Source organism: Hevea brasiliensis, chromosome 4 (genome assembly GCF_030052815.1).
Source record: "Hevea brasiliensis isolate MT/VB/25A 57/8 chromosome 4, ASM3005281v1, whole genome shotgun sequence".
NCBI lineage: Eukaryota > Viridiplantae > Streptophyta > Magnoliopsida > Malpighiales > Euphorbiaceae > Hevea > Hevea brasiliensis.
Genome location: NC_079496.1, coordinates 100210181 through 100228916, shown reverse-complemented (window position 1 = coordinate 100228916; position 18736 = coordinate 100210181). Strand labels below are relative to the sequence as shown.

The 18736-nt window shown below is 33.7% G+C and overlaps 1 long non-coding RNA gene across 1 annotated transcript; it reads right to left on the bottom strand.

Moving 5' to 3' along the window:
• Positions 1-768: 768 nt before the first annotated feature.
• Positions 769-2209, bottom strand: LOC131179064 (uncharacterized). The gene is made up of 3 exons (XR_009148067.1): positions 2163-2209; positions 1543-1589; positions 769-896 (listed from the first exon to the last, which is right to left on the bottom strand). It is a non-coding gene; the product is annotated as an uncharacterized LOC131179064 (long non-coding RNA).
• Positions 2210-18736: the final 16527 nt, after the last annotated feature.

The window sequence follows — 18736 nt, the reverse complement described above, 5'->3', positions numbered from 1 at the left end:
TTCCTGCTTCTTCCTCTGTAATTAGTTTGGCCACCACTATCCGTAGTACCCATGTGGGGAACACCTGAAGAACCCTCTGCTCTGTTTTTCTTTGCTCTTCCGCTGTCATCCACAACATAGCTAATCTCTATCTGTCTGGCTTGATCAACTACCACATCAAAAGACTGATCCGACATCATGGCCAGGTTTGCATACCTCCTGTCAAGCCCCTTTAGGAATCTCTTCACCTTCATAGTTTCTGTAGCTACTGCTGTAGGGGCATACCTGCTCAACTCAAGAAATTCTGTAGCATATTCATCTACAGACCTGCCATTCTGTCTTAAGGCCTCAAAGACCCACTGCTTTTGATCTCTGAAGCTTTCTGGCACAAACTGATTGATGAACAGTTCCACAAACTGAGTCCACGACAAACCCTCTATCCGAGGTAATATGTAGTCATTCATCCACTGTCTAGGCATAGGCCCCATGACATGCTGCATACACTCTACAAGTCTTCTATCGATCCAATCAACTCGTTCTGCTCGCCTGCAGGAATCCAAAAACCAATATGCATCGTCTGACACATCATAAGTACCAGGCACTAACTTCTTGAAATTTATTATCTGTTTGTAAGGTTCCCCTCTTGGTGCGGTGGACTACTGCTGCTGTGGAGGGTGGACCATATATTGCGCCATCATATCGATAGTTCTCTGCAACCTAGCTAGAGTAGCTGCCATGGGGTCCATGGGACCCTGTGCCATAAAAGATTGATCTGACCGTTGGCAAACGCTTCTACTTGAGCAGCTCTAGGCCTCCTACCCCGCCTCCTCGGGGCAGGCGCCTCATCCTGTGCTGACACCTCGTCAGGCACATCTGGTTCTGGTGCAGTGGCAGCTCTCCTGCTTCTATGCATTTTTCTGAAATTCGGCAGCATTAGCCCACAAATTCAAAATTACTCATTACACAGCTCTATAGACTCATATTTACACACAATATATGAAGCAGAAACTAGAAGCAAAGATGACAATGCAAGACGAATGTGGACCCTATTTTTCCGCATGTGACTCCTAGTAGACTCTTCCCAACACTTTAGATGAACATTCCCTAAGAATCTGGAGCCTAAGCTCTGATATCACATTTGTCACGACGCAATCTATGGGCCGGACCAGCACTAGGACCTGGGCCAGCCTAAAGCCCCTGAGGCCCGTAGTAAGCCTAACTATTCATTAACCCAACTCTAAGGCCCATTTGGGCCCAATTTCAAGAAATCAACCGGACGGAGTCCGGCAATAAAGTGGACCTTTCAACGGGGATTTTTTTGACTCACCCGACCTGTAAACAAAATATATCATCAATTGGGGAGCTCAGCTCACCCTCCACATACTCATATCAACATAAAGACAAATGGGAGCTCAGCTCCCTCATCCAGTCCATCAATCATGCATATAATAATTTTACAGGTCCACATAACAATTTATATTATAGACCCGAATCATTTAAGTATTTCTAACGCATGCGGAAATTCTAAGAGTAAATAAAATTACAAAAATATTGATAAACAACCTGCGAAGGAGAAAAGCAGGTTAACCACAATAAAATCCTCCTGTAGCCTGAAAAAATATTGAACAGGAGTGAGCGTTCGACTGAGAGAGTAAAATATTAATTTTAACCATAATCTCTATAACTATCTAAAACTAATGCACCCTATAGAGTGAAATGCAACACCAGCAATAATTTCACCTCATAACATCAAAAAGGTAATTTGGAGCACTCACACACCCAGTAATATCAATCATAATATATATGGGAGCTGATCCCCTATACAGCTCTCTTAATTCCAACTGTGCCAGCGAAGAACTCAGCTCGGACTTCCACTTAATAACCAAATCGGGGTCCCAGCGAAGAACTCAAGCCGTGTCTACCCCGAAGGACCGGGTCCCAGTGAAGATCTCAAGCCATGTCTACCCGTCCTATCCATAGTCTACACCACATCACACGCACGCCAACGCACGCACACTGCTCCAAATTACCACAACAACATATATGGCACTTTCACAGTTATGAATGCAACATAAATCGTGCCTAAATTTTATGTACATAGATATATGCATATAAGTGATGCATGGGCATGCTTGAACATATAATAATAGTGAAATTACAATTAAAATTAATATTTTACTCACAGACTTGACAACGGTCACTGTGGCGGCTGGGCGGAGGAAGAAGGCTGTCCCGGCTCACCTGACAATTACATTACAATTATTTAATACAAATGACTCAATACAAATCAAGAAAAGACCAAGTACGTCCTAAGTCATGCCGAAAATTCGGCAGAGTCTCCCCTATACGTAGGACCTACCCAACCTGCAAAATGGCTCAAAACACACTTCTATATTGACAACCCATATATCCGCAACTCAATCACATCACACAGCTCCTCCTGGGCCCATCAAATCAGTCATCCATCACAATATGTAAAATTTCAATTTAGTCCTTATAATTTATCATTTTTGCAAAAACTGCCCAAATAAGCTCTAAAAATTCTAAAACTTTGCCCCGCGGTCCTTAGCGATATTACTAGGCTATTGCAAAAAGAATCATAATTTTCTGAGCTGCCACAAATATTTTATGGATTTTTAATCCTATTTAAGCACTAGAAAATTATGAAAAAAGCAAGGTTCAGGTTTACCTTTGCCGATTCCGACTTCGGGGACGCATTCGGGACATCTGACAATGGGGGGGTAGCCAAAACCTCGGTCCAATTCGGAGACTTTTCCGGTAACGGATCTGTCTGGCCAGAAATTCACAGACCCGGTCAACTGTCGAATTTCCACGAATTGAGGATACCTACAAGAAGCCCACAACACGGGAGTTAGTACATAAATTTTTCAGAATTTTCTAAGCTCATTTAATGCTCGGAAAAATACTGCGAAGTTCCGTGAGACCCACCAAAAAACGGTGTCGAAAAATTTTGAAATTTATATCTCTGCGAAGCTCTCGACGAGTGGAGCGCTCTGGTACTCTCGGTTTTCTCGTGGGGTTCACGGTTTGCGAGAAATCTAGCCCGAAATTCAAAATGGGCTAAAACTTCCCAGGCAAAAATTGGACAAACCGCTTGATGGATTTCGGTGTTTTTGGTGTCTATGGAAAGCTCTCGACGAGTAAATGAGTTTAGACATAAGACCCCAGTCGATTGGTGCCGGATCGGCGATTTTTGGCGGAAGACGAAGGTCGCGCAAGATCGCCGCTGGAGCCGTTCCGGCGTTCAGTGGCGGCCAACCGTGGGGAGGGCGAGCGCACGCGAGGTGGGGCGGCAGGGGAGGCGGCGGCGCGGCAAGGGGAGGAGGGAGGAGAGAGAAAAAGAGAGAGAAAGGGAGAGAGGTCGGACGTGCGTGGGGAGGGAGAGAAAAAGAAGAAGACCGGTCCGATTAGATCGGTCCGATCCGGTCCGGTTCGATTCGGCCGGTTCGATTCAAGATACAAAATTTTAAATTTTTACTCTGCCTCGGGACCAAAAATGAGGTCCAAAAATTCCAAAAAAATTTCAGAAAACTCAGAAAAATTTGTAGACTCTAAATATATTTTTAGTTTTTCCACGTGGTCTTTAAATTAATTTTTAAAAATCATCAAAGTTTATATTTTCAGAAAATCGAACCCGATTTTTAAAATCCGAAAAATCTCAAATAATTTCTTAAAATTTAAATAAAATAAAAATATTAATAATACTCATAAAATAATAAAATTTAAAATTTTGGGGTTTTACATTTTAGATTAATGTTAGTCCTTCCCAATCTTTTATTTTATTTATTTATTTTCGATTGTTAGATAAACTACTAGGTGGGAATTCAACTTAATATTTATACATTTTTTTTCTTAGGCTAATAATTAAAATAAGTGCTATCCAAATGATGGTTTTGCCATCTTAGGAATATAAATTTTATGTAAGACTATATATATATATATATATATATATTCAACACAACTAATTATTACATTGATAAGCATGTTCACTATCCACTTACATTAGAATTATGGAAGTTAATGGCAGTCCTAATAATAATAATAATAATAATTAAAGAAACTATAAAATTTTTTCACATATTGTTATTTTTTGGATTAAACACATTATTATTTGTTCTAATAATAATGAATTTACTAATATTTAGTTTTATGAATTTAAAACTATATAGTTTTATGAATTTACTAATATTTAAATAAGAACAATGAATTTTAACTCAGAAGTACTATAGTGGTTTCAAAAACTGTGAAATCGAGTTCGTATTGCATAAATATACACTAAAAATTTATACATATAATTAAAAAATTATAAATTATACTACGAACATGCATCACACTTGCTTAAAAAAATTAATGTATATATAAATAAAAATTCAACGTAATTGATTATTACATTGATAAGCATGTTTCTAAAATAGTAGGATTAATTTCTTGAAAAGAAAAAGAAAGAAAATAGTAGGTTTAAAATTAAGGAACCTCATTATCTACGCGTAGCCAATGTCTTGATTAATTTAAAATTCATCATCAACACGCATTAATTGATTAATGTGGAAAATTTCTAAAATAAGGACTAATAAAATTTGGTGAGCAACATAGTTTTTTCTTTATGAATAAAAGAGTTACTTTATCCATTAGTGATTGTATTTGTGGTAGATTATAGATATATAAATATCAAATGTTATTTGGATTAAATAATTTTTTAAAAATTAATTATAAGGTAGGTTTTATACATGTTGAAATCTTAATTAAAATTAAATTAAAAAGAAAAATTATAGAATTAAAAGGTTGGCATGCGCCTACATCTAAAGGCAACAATAATGATTAGTTGGATAATAATAGATTCACATGCATGAGAGGATGTAATTGATTGATCATGTAACAACATTAGATCATCTATAACTGTAGTAAATAAAAATGTAATTCCAATAATAAGATAGTCGCTTGAAATTTCAAGTGAATTTTACTTGTAAGGTCAGAAGATTGAACCTTGAAATCGTTATTATTAAAATTATTTTATCTTAATATTATTCTAAATCCAAGCATAAGAAACTATAAAAAAATAAATAAATAAATAAATGTAGTTGCAGTAGTGGTCCTTCTAGCTAGCACTATACCCACCCTGTTAGCTTTATTTAGATTCATATTTTAACATTAAATATTCCCACAATCTCGACCTTAGCTAAAAGATTGCGGCAAAAGATGTCTCATATGATTATTAATCTTTAAATAATATATTCATTATAAAGGATAACATATCTAGTAGCCACTGTCATGATTAATATTTAAAGGCTCCAACTCGTAGGTCGACAAAGTATGTTTATTATTTTATTTGCAAATTTTGCATTATCAATATAAATTAAGAAAATAAATAATGACATGCATAAAAATTTACTTATAATGTTTTAAGATTAATTTATTATAGTTAGATGATTTTATTTTAATAAAGTTAGTAAGGAAATGATTAAGAACGGTTTTCGTTTAAAAAAAATTATATATTTTTTTTTCAAGTTATTATTATTTTTTTTATTTTCTAAGTATAGAATTGATGAAATATTTAAATTTAAAAAAAAAAAAAAAACGTATGTTTACGGTTATATCGAAGGGACGAAGGCCTTATAAAATAATTAAGAATTTTTTTTATTTACATTAGTTACAGGTATTTCATTTAGATATTTCATTGTATTTATAATATTTAATTATCATTATATTTTGTTAAACAAAAATCATAAGAAAGAAAATATTTTAAATTTTAATTAATTCTAATCCAAGGCTGCATGAAATTGTATAATGGAAAATTGTGAGATAACTTTTTTTAAAATAATTTTTAAAATTTCAATTAACTTTTTTTTACAAGTGTGTCCCTGATCTTTTTTATTTTTATAATTGTGTCCTAACCTTTTCTTTAACAATTATACCCTGACTTTGTGGGAATGAATTAATTGTACCCTTAATGACAGGTACAATTAATTCATAGGTGTAATTGTTAAAAAAAAAAAAAACTGCCATTTTCTTAATTAAAAATTATATAAATTTATTAATGACATAATAAATCTTTATGAAGAAAAAATAAAGGCCTAACTAACAAAAAAAATAAATAAATAAACATTACCACATTTGGTAATCGCCAAATGTTCAAATATTAGTAAAATTAGTTAATTTTTAAAAATTATTAAAATTTTATCCAATTTTCTTTAATTGAATTTTGAACTCTATTTATTGACTTGTTTATTACTATTAGTGAAAATCCAATTTTACAAATTCACCCACTCTCTATAATTTTATTTTGATAACCATTGATAATCTAATAGTGAGAAGAGAGAGAGTGTGACTAATTCAATTTAACCAAATGGATAAGAATTTTGATGTATGAAATTTAGAAGTAATTGATAGTAATTGGATCAATTAGAAAATAAAGTGGAAGAATGTGTTAAAAAAATTGGATAAAATTATAATAATTTTTTAAAATTTCAAAAAATTTAGATTAAAATTTTTATGAAATTTGAAAATCTGACTAATTATGTCAATATTTTAATATTTAAATTAGATTGAAAAAACATACAAGGATTTAGATTTTTTTTTATTAGGCCAAAAATAATATTACTAAAAGTTCATAAGCTATATGTATGGTTTAAGTTCAAAATTGACTTTGAAAATAAAAACATGATACAAATTAGTACCATTTATCTAATCACTACTTTGAACATAACGTAAAAGCATAACAAAATTCAAAAACTATAAGTTCCAACATTTGGGGGAAATACCAGAAGCTCAAAACTAATAGATTTGAAAAAAAAACTCTCAAATGTCCCAAGCATTGCTGTCTCTGTGTTCATGAATTGGATGAGAGGAATCGTAGCTTGAAAAAGAAGCTTGAATATAATCTTCACGGCCATTATCATTGACCTATTGCTGATAAAACAATTAAATATAAGAATAAAATTTGATAACTAAATTAATTAAATATCAAAATATATCAAATTAAAAAATGATATATATAATTTTGCCAATCTATAAAGAAGAAATATAGATATCCTTTAGAAATTAGAGAAAATTACTATTTAATACATGTATTTTGATGAGACTATCTACTCAGTCACTCTATTGTCAAAAATATACTATGTAGTCCCTCTGTTTTGAGTTTGGTAACTTCATTATCCCTCTTGTCAAAGATTCTGTTAGTGAAAAGAGAAACCTTTTTTTTTTTTTTTTCCAAAAACCACCGAAACTTTTCAACATTCTTCTTCTTTTCAACATTCTCTCCGGCTTTTTCTTCTTATGGCGTGAAGGTGTTAGTTTTTCTCCCATTTTGTCCTTGCTTTTGTGTTCATCATCTGTTTGCACCTTTCTTTTTTGTTATTAAAGAACTGGGGTTTGTTGTTTTAGTTGAAGATGTCAGCTTCTAGTGGTAATATAGGTGGATGGGATGGTAGGTTGAAGAATGTAAATTGTAGATATGGGAAAACAATTGTGATAAGGATTTCAGAGTCGATTAGAAACCTTAACAAGCCTTGTTACTACTGCCGAGAAAATATTTGTGGGACTTTTCGTGGGTGGTGTGAACTAGTCATATCTCCCACCTCAAAGCACATAGTCAGAGCCAAGAATCTGTAGCAACCCAAACCTTGTACCCAAGAATGCTAGATGAGATGAGGGAAGAGCTATTGAAGTTGAAAGAAGACCACCGATTGCTTCATGTAAAGCTTGAACCGGTTGAAGTCATATTGGGGCATTTGAAGACAATTGTTGTAATTTTGATTTTAGTTTTGGTCCTTATTGGCATGAAGAGCAAATAGACCCCATTACCAATTTTGTTGCTGATATGTAATGTTGTTAGTGTAATAAAATGATTTTGTAGAGTTTGTCTTTTTATCATTGAATGTTGAATTATATAGGTGTTGAAGTAGAAGTGTTATAACTTTGATGTCGTATTATGTCCATTGAAGAAATGCAGGGATGCAATAGGTGTAATTTGTGAAATTACAAGGATTAAATAGTTGTTTTATTCAAATTATATGAACTAAATAGTTTTATTATTTAAATTACAAGGACTAAATAGTTAAGTTGGCAACATATATTTTGAAATGGTAACCCTTATATTTGATGAATTAGTAACCTATAACATGAAAAACCTGTCTATAATATATAATTTATAACCTATAAAATGCAACAATTATCAAAGGCAAAATTTTCCATTAATAGTATATATTGGAATAGATAGCAAAATCAACTGTTTATAACCAAAATACTTGATCAATTAAATGATAGCAAAGATAGCCATTATTCTAGCGATTAAGTCGATTACATTACTGCAAACCAAAATCATCAAATAACCCATCTAATATCATCCTCAATAAGCACCAAATTTCTTAGCACATACAAGAGCAAAATCACTTGTTCAAACTAAGTTTCCAACTATGCACATTGCAACCACAAAATGTAAAACTACTATGCATATTCCACCAACAAAATTCAATTATATGTGAAGATTCTAACAACAAAATGGGAATAATGTTCCATTCCCAGTGACCATCCTAATGCAATGACTAGCTCCCCATATCTTGAGTAATGTTATTGTTCATATCCATGGATTGTTGCACATTACCCCTTTGAGATTGTTAGACTTCAGCTTGTCCTACCTATTGGACTTGTGGCTCAAATTCTTGTTGGGCTACAAAAGTGTTTTTTTTTTCTTCCTTCCACCTCTAGAACTTGTGTTGGACTGCATGAAAAAATAGTTCATGTCATAATAAAATATTAACATAAAAATCAATAAAAGTATATATAATTGAGATCTTTTTAAGCATAAATTTTTTTAATGTGATAGATGGTAAAATAATGTAATATGACAGAACTTACCTTAGCTAAGGCATATTGGCAAGTCATCTTATTATGTCCCAATTGCTTGCACCTGGCACAAATCACTGTTGCATTGCTTCTTCTCTTTGCTGCAGGCCCTGGCTCTCCCTTTTTCCTTCTCTTTGATTTTTGAGGCTTACCTAGTTGCCTTTTCAATAGGGGTGGCTTCATTGGTGGGTGTTCAATATCTGGTTCCATATTCATTTCTAGGATTAGCTGAATTGCACCTTCATAGACCTTCAAACAGGTAGCAATATGGTAGTAATCATGACAATGCTTCTCTATATCTCATCTTTGGTGCCCAATGGCTCTAACTGCATGTTTACATGGCAATCCAAATATGCCTACCATCCACAGGAGCAAGTCTTTTTCACCAAAGAAAGGGACCCCCATGAACCTTGAACTCTTTATTCTCTCTAGGTATTAGCTTGACACATCTACTCTAACTTATAATCTTGTTCAATGTCTTCTTTGTTCTAGGTGTGACCTTTCCATCCCCAGTACAACCCTTTGCATACCTGTTATGGAATCTCAACATAAGTTTCTGTCTAATGCTCTTAATTATTTTTATCACTGGCATTCCTCTTGGCTTGCCTATCCAGCTGTTAAAAGATTTTCTCATGTTGTTTATGCAGTTGTCACATTTTGTCTCTATCTAAATGAATGTCTTTTTGGTTGTGACAAAGGTATTTTTAACAACCAATCATATGGCTTCTACTCCCTCTTAGGCTTTAACAACTTTATATGGGGCCAAAATTCATAACTATGTGTAGCTTTTTCACAATTCCAAAATCATCTATTAGTTGCATTCTTGGAAATTGTTTCTTGAAATTTGAGAATAAATGCCTACAGGAGAATTTGTGGCAAGCATTTTGAAAAACTTCCTTCACTGCTTGCACTAAAGCTTACACAAAATTCATTTTGTCAAAACATATTATTGGACAATGGATATTAAATACTATATTAGATAATGTAGTAAAGTAAAGCAAACTATTTAGATAGGTTACCTTTTGTCTATCAGACATGAATGTCCATGGCTTATTGTCTGTCCCTCCTTCAATACATTAATACAGGTTCTCTAAGAAAAAAAATTCCAACCCTTTTAGCATTCTAACTCTACAAAAATGTAAATGTTAAGGGTAGTACTCCTCCATTACCATCTAATACAATAGCAGATAAAAAGATCCCTCCATATGGACACTTTAACTGACAACCATCAACGCCAATCAAGGGTCTATAGCCCTTTATGAACCCATCCTTGATTGCTTCAAATAATGTGAATAATCCTTTAAAAACCATGTTATCCTCTTCATTGACTCTACTTTCTACTTCAATCTTAACAACTATTCCAAGATTAGACTTTTGCAAATAGTACAATTTTTTTTAACTTTTTGTAGCTATCAGCATGTTCCCAAATATTTTGTGATTTTGCTAGAGTCTTGGCCCTATAAACTGCCTTATAGGTGCATCCACTCCCCATTTCTCAAGTAAGTGATGTTGTATTAGCTCATAAAACTTATCTGGATCAGTTCTTAGAAAACTCATCAATTTCTCAAAAATAAATCTAGAGGTGAATTAGGGTTCTTGTTGTCCAATGGTCTCATACAATTATGAACATCATAAAGAGTCTTCAGCATAAATGTCATATTATCTGCTAAAATACTTACAATAGACCTCTAATCACATCCTTCAGCAGCACAAGTAGTTGTTACCCTCCTAATATCATTCTTCTTTGTATGTATTTCATACCCTCTTTTCAGTGCATAGTTGATATACTTGAATTGTATAGATATTTTTAAGCACATTTGTATACAATCTCATGGCATTTAGGTAAGTAATCTCATGCATAGTATTTGATTTTATTAGTTTTTGTAATTTCTATTGTCAATATCTTAATTCCATGTTTTCTGCATCATTTCAGGTTTTTTAGTGAAGTCACAGAGCATAGGAGTGAAAAGGGAAGCTTGGAGGGATCAAAAGACTCAGAATTGCTACTGATACAAAGTACACGGGTCGTATAAGCAAAGCCACAGACCCGTGTAACCTTCTTCCAGAAGAAAGCTAGAGAGCCAATGGAGAAACAAAAGTACATGGATCGTGTAATTGGACCTATGTAATCGGCATAGACTGGTGTAAGTCTTCGCCAGGCACAAGCTTGAAGAACTTTCTGAGAATAAAAGTACATGGCCCGTGTAACCAGGCCCGTGTAGCCAATGCAGACTTGTGTAAGTCTCTGTGCCAATGCATGACTCCACAATTCCACTCCAGTAAGTTACACAGCCCGGGGCTGTGTAGTGACACACGGGCCGTGTACTATGCGACAACCAGTTTTATAACCTGAATTTCTGCTCTTGTTTTCTGATTCAAATCAGACTCCTAAAGCTTTTTGGACTCAAAATGACCTAACCCTAGAGCAGGCATTATAAATAGAAGCAGAAAACATCAAAAGGGGAGAACCTTTTTTATCTTTTGACAGCACTTTTTAGGAGTTTCAAAGAGGATTCACCTCTGAAGTCTCACCAGCCGTCTTGAGGAGAAGAATATCAGTATCAAGAGGAGTCTTCCAGCTGAAGTTCTACAAGATCAAAGCTGCAAACCCTCTTCGGTTCTTTCATTCCATTTCCTTAAACGGATGTTTATCGCTTTATTTCTTCTAGAAAATTTCTTTTTACTATCTTTATTTTTGTTTATCATGATGTTTGCTGAACTCACCATGAGTGAGTAGTTTTCATATTCTGGGATTGGGAGAGTAATGCTTATAATCATTATTATGGATGAACATTAAGTTTTATTTATTGGATTTGAGATTTGTTCCTTGATTTAATTTCTTATGATCTTAATGCATGCTATGTGTTGGTACCCACTTAGTAATGATTATAGATATTAATTAAAGGACTGAAAAGGGAAAATTAATATTAGAAAATCAAGATTTTGAACATAGAAATTCTGACCTAGACATAGGTTGATACCTTTGTGGAGTTTCAAAATTGGTCAAAGACCTTAAAGGATTTTAATTAATTTGATCACCATAAAAGTCGGGTTTAAGTTAATTAGAATACACCCTAGGTGCCTTGAGAAAAGACTTAGGATACCTTAGAATTAATTTCCATCAAGGCAAACAATTCTCAATCCAATAAATAAACAAGAAAAAACCCATAGTAAGATTCAAGTGTGAAATCTTAATTTCGGAATTGTTTCAAAATAGATTACTTCATTTTAAGTTTATCATTTTAGTGTTTAAAATAGACAACTTTCATTCCCTCATTGTTCGATAGCATAAACAGTCAAAATTACAGTGTAGATTGGTAGTTACTAATCAAATTTCTCGTGGGAACGATACTTTATTCATCACTCTATTACTTGTTAGTGATCTGTGCACTTGCAGGATTGTAAAACCAGCATCAAATAAGTTTTTGGCCCCGTTGCTGGGGAATTTTGGCTTTAGTAATATCGAGCGATAGGCAATTTAGTTGATTTAGGCAATTATCTTTATTACCAAATTTTATTTGATTTGTTTTATTTCTTTTCTTTTCTCTCAGGTGCCCGATCTATATGATCAGAACAAGGCCAGAAGAAGAAATTTTGGACTGTGTGAAGGAGCAAAAGCATGAAAAACACAAGTTTATATCATTGAATTCAAAAATTTTTCACCTAGGGTCACATGCATCATGCAAGATTCATTTTTATCTATTTGATTTCAATGATAAATAGCATATTAAAACTCTTTTAATATGTTTTTGGATCTACATTTGCAATTTAAGATTTTAGAATTAATCAGATTAATTATTAGAACCCTAGATTAGATCAAGAACAAGTGCACTAACATCTTGATGCACTGCAGTGTATTTGACACATTTGGGATGCGCCTTAGGACACCAGATGTTGTCCCTCTAGCTTTTCCACACCAAGATCACCTATGACAGCCTTTGAACAGCTTCTAAAGCTTTTTCTATGAATTACAAAATCAAGTTTTGCCTTTTGAGAGATTACAGATATAAATAGGACACTAAAAATAATTTCTAGTATTTTTAATTCAAAAGATTGTTTGTTAATCTCTTTGAATTGATGAGAGATGAAGAAGAAGAGAGGGGAGATATTCTTTGGGTGGTGGCACCAAAGAAGAATAGCAGCCCACACATTTTACTCTTTCATAACAACACTTATATAGCTAGGTCATCACAAAACCCTTGCCACATGTCACCTTCTGATTGGCTCTAGGTTTAATTGACCTAATCACATTGTGCCAAGTGTCAAACATATATTTAATCTTGACTTTAATCATCTTATATGATTAAAAGACATATGGCAAGCTTATGTGTAGTGCCATGTGTCACCATCTCATGGTGCCACATGTCACCCTGTGAAATGACCAAAATACCCATGTGTCTTAATTTTGAGTTTTCAACCCAAAATAAATATTTCTCTTCTTTTAATCAATTTATATCAAACATAAATTAATTAATTAATTAATCTCTATTAATTAATTTCTCATTAATTAAATTCATATTTAAACACTTTTAAATATAAATTTAACTAATATTATACATCCAATAACCTAGATTTGGTTTCAAGCCATGCTAAGGACTTTGCAATCTAATTGCAAACCAAACCTGTTTAATTAATCAATTAAACTCTTTAATTAATTAATTAAATCATATTTAATTTGGTTATTACTTGTGTATGTGTGTGACTTACTAGGCTCATCACTAATTAGCAATGAGACATGATATCAACTCTTAATATCATCAGAACTCTTTCTTACCATAAATGATTTTTCTAAATCATTTTATGCACCTCATAGACCATGGTTAACACCTAGCATAGCATGCCATGATCACTCAATTAGTAATAAGGTTTACCTTAAATGAATTTATAATCATAAGTTACCATGCACTAGAATCTCTCTGTTACAAAATCTCAATTCAAGCTGGAGTCATGGTTTATGTCAAACCCCATTTGCTATGAATATTATGTTCTCTTTTAATTCCAGTTCTTGATTAAAAAGATTTTTCTCATCAGAAACTCTTTTCTAATTAAATCTATCTGTCCTGGCTAGGAACTTAAAACATCAAGAACAATTAAATGAACATAGGATTTTATCCCTATTTACTTAGAGGAATAGATTCCATCTTGATCAATACCTACCTCCATATATAACTAGTAGGAGCCAACACATGCCCACATACCTATACACAGTATAAGTATGAAAGCAGTATCAAACTCAAATCACCTATACACAAGATAACTGTGCTATTTCAGGTCTAAAGATTATATGCACTAATATGATTTATGATAATACATTGACAAGAGTAAACTCCATGTGCTTGTCATAAATGTCACTGGTTCAGCCTACTTATCATGTATAAGTGCCTATCATGTTTGTTATATGGCATGAGACTCACCATTCCATCTTATTTACATCTCATATAAATAACTTGGGAACAAATATGATTACAATCTTTCTGGATTAGTCACATCCTTATTGTGAAGTATCTTCGATTGTGAACCTATTTATGATACTTTGTGCTAGAAATACTATCAATCATATTCTTAACAACTTAAGAATAGAATTTATAACAAAAATATCAATGGACCTTTTCTATTACACATAAATATATTATGTAAACGGAAAAGTAAAAATGTCTTTTATTAATAAAACATGTACAAGATACATACTAAATGATATGCTCTAGGGCATACTACTAATAATCTCCCACTAGCACTAGAGCCATTCATTACAATACCTTAGACCCATCTTCTCAAGATGTCGGTCTAACTGAGCTTGTGACAAAGGCTTAGTGAATGGATCAGCTGGATTTTCAGTTGATGCTATTTTTTGCATGGCTACATCACCTTGCCCAATTATTTCTCTGATAACGTGGTAACGCCTTTCTATGTGTTTGGATTTCTAGTGAGACCGGGGTTTCTTATATCTAAACAGCTTCTTTTGCAGCATTTTATGCAGCATTATACTCAGCCTCTGTAGTGGAATCTGCAGTCGTGCTCTGTTTGGAACTCTTTTAATTGACTGCACCTCCATTAAAAATAAACACATATCCAGAGGTAGACTTTCTATCATCGATATCTGATTGAAAATCAGAATCAGTATAACCATCCAATTGCAAGTCTCCACCTCCATATATCAAGAATAAATCCTTAGTTCTTCTCAAGTACTTAAGAATATTCTTGACAGCTATCCAGTGTTCTTCTTAAGTACTTAAGAATATTCTTGACAGCTATCCAGTATTCCAAACCTGGATTGGATTGATACCTGCTAGTCAAACTAACAGCACATGCGATATTCGGCCTAGTACACAACATTGCATACATCAAACTTCCAATAGCAGAAGCATATGGAATCCTGGCCATTTTATCTCTTTCTTCAGGTGTCTTTGGAGACATCTCTTTAGAAAGGTGGATACCATGTCTCACTAGTAACAATCCTCTCTTGGAATCAAGCATGTTAAACTTGTTTAACACCTTTTCCAAGTATAGACTTTGGGATAAACCAATTATTCTTTTCGTTCTATCTCTATAGATGTGAATCCCAAGAATATAGGTTGCCCTTCCTAAGTCTTTTATGGAGAATGTATTAAACAACCATACCTTTACAGTTGTCAACATACCTGTGTCATTACCCATCAACAATATGTCATCCACATATAAGACAAGGAAAGTGATAACACTATCACTAACCTTCTTATATACACATCTGCCAAATCTCACAATCATAGTATGCAGTTATTGCTAATAGAATCCTAATTGATTTAAGCATGGCAACAGGCGAGAAAGTCTCCTTATAGCCAATTCCTTGCCTTTGGCGAAACTCTTTCGCTACTAGCCTTGCCTTATAAGTCTCTACCTTTCCATCAGAACTAATTTTCTTCTTGAAAACCCATTTGTTCCCAATAGGTACAATACCTTCAGGTGGGTCAACAAGATTCCAAACTTGATTCATATACATGGAATCAATTTCAGATTTCATAGCATTAATCCATTTTGAAGAGTCTATATCTGATATAGCTTTTTCATAGGTAAGTGGATCATCTCCATTATCTACTTCTTCATGAGTAGAAAACTCTTGTTCTTCTTCATGAAGGAAACCAGATCTCACTGGTGGGTGAGATACCCTGGTTGTTCTATGAGAAACAGCTGTAGATGTTTCATCAATTGGTGTAGGTTGACTAGATAGATCTATATCCATCTGATCTATTGGTTGGTCAGAATTCTCCAATTCTAACTCTATTTGCCTTCTTTTGCCTCCTTTTTGAACAAACTGTTGTTCAAGAAATGTGACATCTTTACTTACCACAATCTTTTTGTGATGTAGGCAAATAAAAATAATATCCAAAACTATCTTTTGGATATCTAACAAATCAACCCTTTTCTGATATGGTTTCCAATTTATTAGTGTTCAGTTTTTTTAATATAAGCCGGACAATCCCAAATCTTAACATGCTTAAGACTTGGTTTTCTTCCATGCCATATCTCATAAGGTGTGGAAGATACTAATTTTGATGGAATCCTATTTAAAATATACAAAGTTGATTCTAATGCAAATCCCCAAAAGGAGATTGGCATATCAGTGTAGCTCATCATACTACGTACCATATCCAATAGGGTATGATTTCTCCTTTTAGATACACCATTCAGCTGTGGTGTTCTTGGAGGAGTCAGCTGGGAAACAATTCCATGCTCTCTCAAGTATTCATCAAATTCAGTACTTAATATTCACCTCCACGATCTAATCGAAGAGCTTTAATACTTTTTTCTGTTTGATTTTCTACTTCAGATTTAAAATCTTTAAACTTTTCAAAGGATTCATGTTTGTATTTCATCAAATGCAAATACCTAAACCTTGATTTATCATCAGTAAAGGTAATAAAATAATAAAAACCGCCTCTAGCCATTTCTTTAAATGGACCACATACATCACTATGTATTAGCTCCAAAATATTTTCAGCTCTTAGCCCTTGTCCAACAAAGGGTGATCTGGTCATTTTTCCCTGAAGGCAGGATTCACAAGTTGGAGTTGGCTCACAGCCCAATGAGGACAAAATCCCCATTTTCTTCATATTTGCAATCCTATCTTCTGCAACATTACCTAACCTTAAGTGCCAAACATATTTTGAACTTGAGTTGATTTTCACCATGGCATTGCATTCTTTTATATTGTTATACTCTAGGCAGTGGAAACACTTTCCTTTGCCTTTGTCAGCTTTGATCTTTGTTTTTCTGTTTGGTTATCTTCTTAGAAGATCTTAGAACTTGAGGTTTCTTTTTCTAATTGCCCTTTTTCTTATTGGACTTTCCAACAGAAAATGATGCAATCAAAGCTACCTCTTTTACTTTATTGCCCGGCATATTCTTTTGGGCAATAACCAGCATGTTGAGTAGACTAGCCAAGGTGCATTCCTATTTAGTCATATGGAAATTTGTCACAAAATTCCCAAAAGACTCAGGAAGGGACTGAAGTATCAAATTCATTTGCAGTTGAAAATCCATGTTAGAGTCAAGATGTTCCAAATGCTCAATCAGCCGAATCATCTTATGGACATGATCCCCAACATTCTGTCCCTCAGACATCCTCATGCAGAACAGCTATCTAGATATCTCATACCTAGCATTCCTACTGTGCTCACCATACAACTCTTGTAGGTGAAGGAGGATCTCACTCGCACTCTGCATGTTCTCATGCTGCTTCTGTAACTCATTACTCATAAAAGCAATCATGTAACACTTGGCTCTCATATCATGCTCCTTCCACTTGTCCAAAGTTTCATGTTCCTCTTGAGTGGCCTCTGGAGGTAAGGGACCAGGTACATTTGAGTCTAGAACATATCCTATATGTTCAAGATTCATGACAAGTTTCAAATTTCTTAGCCAATCAGATAGATTAGGTCCTGTCAACCTATTGCGATCAAGTATGCTTACAAGGGTATTGGGTTGTGGTGGTTGTGGTGTGCCCATTATTATCAGAAAATTAACTGCATAAAATAACCAGATTAATTAGTAAATGTATCATGTATTTAACCAAAATGATTATGGTCTTTTAATCAAATTGGTCCTATCACTAACTTAGCGAATTCTACACTTCCAAAGTAGAAAAAGGAAATCCTAGTTGGATGGATTTCTAGAGGGTGATTGAATTCTTATAATCGTATTGATCATCCTCAGGCACATCCATTATTGGAATTACAATAAACTATAAGTAAGCAACTCCTTGCCCATCACATCTCATGTGAGGTTCAATCCTTTACCTAGCCCCTAATGCTCAAAATCTCAGGCACATCCATTATTGACTTATCTTGCATTAGTTAAGTTGATCCCTTTGAGACAGTGAACATGCAAATAATTTTAATGTCCTCAGGCACATCCATTATTAGCTGTTGACCCCACAAGCTCAAAGGAGCATAGATTTTGATGATACCAAAACTCAACTAGAATCAAACTAACATTGTTTTAAGTGTTGTGTATTTCAAAGAAAAAGGACAAAAGGATTTCATGATGGATTCATGCTTATGAAGAAAGGATGACATTCTAAGGATAACACAAGACGAAGCAAAAGAGATAAAAGAAGAAAAGGTTACCTTCCAAGGCTGCATTGAAAATCAGAATTGAAGGTACATCTAGTATAGAAATTAGTTTTAATTTCTAGAATTACTTGTGAAAAGAATTGAGGAGTAAAAGTCAATGATGCTTATTTTTAATCCCTCAAAATATTTTCTTTTTAAATATCATTATTATTGGCCTAAAAAAGTATTTGACTATGATTTGGTGTAAAGTTTTATAGTTTTGAAAGTTATGCAGAAAAGTTTTCCTGGTATGCTAACTGGTTTGCTACTGATTTTAGTATGCTAACTGGTTTGCTATTTTCTCAAGT